Here is a 4263-nt window from a genome sequence, read left to right on the forward strand (position 1 = left end):
CCAGAAGTGGCGCTGTAGCTCAAGTGGTAGAGTGCTCACCTTGAGCTGAAGAGCTGAGGGACAGCGCCCAGGCCCAGAGTTCAAGCCCCACGACCGACCAAAAAAAAAATTAAAAAAATAAAAGAGATCCTGAAGCTTCCCATTGCTAACCGTTGGCATGTCCGATGTGACTTGAAGTCCCTGGGCCAGTCTTATCTTTGACTTCTCTGGTCAGTCTTTTTGTCCAGTCTCTCTCCACAGGCTTGGGCTTTGGATTTATCATCACACCTTGAATACCACTACCAATGCCAGAACTACTTTCACTGTTGTCCATGTCACTGTCCAAAGGCAGGTTTTTCTGAGCCTTGAGAAACTTTCCTTCATTGTAGTGTATCTTGCGATGTTTGTCAAAGTCATTGGAGTCTGTGGGCCAATGTGAGAGCTTGGCTTTCTTGCCAGCCTCTCACTAAAGCCTGCCTTTCTCCTTTCTCCCTCTTGCCTTCCTTCTCTTTCCTTTCTTTCTTTCTCCATCCCGCCCTCCTCCTTCCCTTCCTTCCTTCCTTGATTTTTTTTTTTTTTTTTGGTTGGTCCTGGGGCTTGAACTCTGGTCCTGAGCACTGTCCCTAGCTCTTCAGCTCAAGGCGAGTGCTCTATCCCTTGAACCACAGCGCCACTTCCGGTTTTCTAGTGGTTTATTGGAGATAAGAGTCTCAGGGACTTTCCTGCCTGGGCTGGCTCTGAACCGCTATCCTCAGATCTCAGCCTCCTGAGTAGCTAGGATTACAGGCGTGAGCCACCGGCACTTGGCTCTTCTTTCCTTTGTGTGTGTGTGGTGTGTGTGTGTGTGTGTGTGTGTGTGCCAATTCTAAGGGCTTAAACTCAAGGGCTATGCACTCAAGTTTTTTGCTTGAGCTACACCTCCACTTAAGGCTTTTTGGTGGTTAACTAGTGGTAAGAGTCTCATGGACTTGACTGCCTAGGCTGGTTTTGAACCATGATCCTCAGATCTCAGTATCTTGAGTAGCTAGGATTACAACTACCAGTGAGCCACCAGTGCCTGGCTGAAGGCTCCCTTTTCTATTTAGTGCCCTCTCCCCATCTGTATCTCACGTGTCTTGGAAAAATTATCTGTGGTTCTTGAGCTTCTGTTATCACCATACTGGAGGACCTTGGGGAGGAAATTGTCCATTGTTGCAAACCTGAAGGGGAGGGAGACTAGTTGGGGAGGCAGAAGGGAGAAAAACACAATGGGAACAGGTGGTGGGTTGAACCAAACTAGCCGATCCCACCCTCCATGGGTCCTAGTCAGATGTAATAGGTATTTTACATCCAATTTTAGTAGGGTGATGGTTTACTCCTGTAATCCTAGCTACTCAGGAGGCTGAGATGTGATGATTGTAGCTCAAAACCAGCCCAAGTAGTCAATTCCTTGCAACTCATATCTTCAGTTGACCAGCAAAAAGTTGGAAGAAACCCAGGCGCCAGTGTCTCACACCTGTAATCCTAGCTACTCAGGAGGCAGAGATCTGTGGCTCATGGTTTGAAGCCACCCCAGGCAGAAAAGTCCCCATGAGACTCTTATCTCCAATTAATCATTCAAAAACTGGAACTGGCACTGCGGCTCAAGTGGTAGAACACTAGTCTTGAGCACCAAGAGGCTCAAGGACAGTGCCCAGGCCTTGAGTTCAAGCCCCACAACCACCACTATCAACAACAAAGTTAGAAGAGGAGGTGTGATTCAGGTGGTAAGGCATCACCAGCCTTGAGCGAGAAAACTAAGGGACAGTGCCTGGCCCTGAGTTCAAGTGCAAGTCCCAGTACAAACAAATATTACCCCCCCCATTTTAGGAGGCAAAAAGAAAAAGAGCTCTATCAACACTTTTCAACTCCCACCTCAACTCCAACAGAACACTCACTTCTCTGATAGTGCTTCTGGAGTCACCTTGAAGGAGGGCCCTGCAGATAGGTCCTCATCACTGTCATGCATCCTGCAAAGAGGAAGCAGTGCCAGGAGGAGGGCAACATCCAGTCCCCAAGGCTTCTCTACCTCCTCCCCAGATCCCTTTGTTAGAACAAAGAAGAATCTAGGTTGAAAAGCTGACTGAGGGCTTGGCACCTGTGGTAGGGGGTTCCTGGCTCGTCCACCTTCATAAAACCATAGTCTTTGTCAGAAGGGTGGTAGGTAGCCAGGATGTTCATCTCATCCCAGTGCTGAGACTTCCTAAGGTGAGGAGAGGACACACAAAAGTGAGGGGGGGGGGGAAGGAGATTATTCTATGATCCCTTCCTCAAGGCTTTGCAGTCATTAAACACTTTTACACTCCCTTTTAGCGATGGGGTCAGACACAATGATAACCTTGGTACTGTGTGGCTAGGATTTGTTGGACCTCTGCTGCACTCCCAAAGTCCTGAAATCTGATTTCCCACCCAATTGCCCCCAGGGACTCTCATGTCAAATTCTCAGGAGCTCCGCCCCTTCCCTCAGGGCTCGGGCCCTGCGGGTGCTCGGGTGCTGGTAACTCCTCTCCAGTCTCTAGCCTGCTGGGAGCGGAGGGGAGCAGAGGGGAGAGGTGGGGGGGGGGCGGTGTTTCTTACTTCTCCACAGAGGGTGATTTCTGCACTACTGTGGAGCTGCTGTTTTTTAGGATGCCCCGAGGCCGGTCCTCACAATTATGCAAGCTGGTAGATCCCGAGTGTCCACTGCACCCCGGACTAAGCCCCCCGGGCTCGGGGCTGGACGCCCCAGTTCTACCGGGGGCGTTGACTCTACCAGGGGCGATGCTGGGCCCAAAGCTATGGCCAACCACCTCCCCAGGGTGTTGACTCGGCCAGGAACCGCGGATCACTACTCCGTCGGGGGGCCGGCTGGAATTAGTACTGGGAATGACGTTGCCCCCGGAGTGCAACGGAGGCCCAAAGCCCTGAAACACAGCTACCCTAGGGGGCAGTCTGGAGTCGGTCTCCAAGCCTCGGCCCCCTCCGGACCCTTCCCTGGTGGCCCTTCCGGGGATCTCTCCTTTAACGCTACCAGCAGCTCCCAGAGACCCCGGCCTGTCCATGGCCCCACCCGGTGACAAGCTTTCCGTTAGTCCGCCCCGCCTCTCCGCTCCGCATAGCCCCGCCCCAGCCGCCCTCCCCGCCGGAGCTGGAGTCTGGGTCCGCCCCGCCTCCGTTCCCCGAGCGGCGGTAGGCGGACGCGGGATTCTCCAGATCTCAGGCCGAGCGCCCCTCCCCAGGGCTCGCCCGGCCCGGTGGTCCCACCCAGCGATTTTCTTTGTTTGTCTCCGCGACTGGTTCCCGCCCTGCTCCTTCCATCACCGCCCTCATCCGAGCCAGCCAATCATAGGCAGGGGGCCTGGCGAAGCGGCGAGAAGTCCGAATTGTGACGTCCACGCCCCTCCAGCCTCACTTAGCCCGGGAGTTGGGCTCAGGGGCTTCGTATTTAGTAGTTCCTCGGGGGAATCTCCTGGGATCGTGAATGCTGTTGGTGGAGACTGCCTGTCGGATTCCTTTGGATTATCTGTAGCTTCAAAACCTAAGAGCTTGACGCCAGGCTCTAGTGGCTCACGCCTGTAATCCTAGCTACTCAGGAGGCTGAGATCTGAGGATCGCGGTTCAAAGCCAGCCCGGGCAGGAAAGGCTGTGATCCTCTCATCGCCAATGAACCACCTAGAAAACCGCTGTGGCTCAAAGTGGCAGAGCGCTCGCCCTGGGGGGGGGGAAGCTCAGGGGCAGCGCCCAGGACCCGAGTTCAAGCCCCACGGCCGACAAAATAAAAAGGTTCGAAGTTGGACTTGACATAGCCGCGAGCTCCTCCCGCCGCCATCTAACGTGCTCCGCTTCTCAGGAGAGGCGTGATGTAATGTGAAGGGACTGCGACACTTCCGGCGTGGAGGATGGGGACTTCACCGGGTCCCCGACACCGATTTTACTGCTTGAAAGCAAGCGAAGACACCCCCTCCCTGCCGTCAAGCGAACACTTCAACGTGAAGGCGGGGTCCTCGAGGCCGCCGTCGCAAAGCGCGTCCAGGGGCCCGCAGCCTTCCGTCGCAAACGGCAGGCGTGTCTTCCACCCAGTGTCGCAAAAGTTCCTCATGGCCGTGCCGTAAAGCAAGCCTCCGCGACCCCGTCGTCCTTCTGTTCCTACCGCGGTATCGGCTCCCCAGCACATTGCCCGGCAGTGCCGTAAAGCACATCTGGCCCCAACCCGCCCCCCCCCCTCCCCGTCGTATTCCCTCAGGGTGGCCGCCACGGTTGCCACGGTGCCGCCAAGCGCGGCTGTCG

This window comes from Dipodomys ordii, unplaced genomic scaffold (assembly GCF_000151885.1).
Source record: "Dipodomys ordii isolate 6190 unplaced genomic scaffold, Dord_2.0 Scaffold19, whole genome shotgun sequence".
In the NCBI taxonomy this organism is placed as follows: Eukaryota; Metazoa; Chordata; class Mammalia; order Rodentia; family Heteromyidae; genus Dipodomys; species Dipodomys ordii.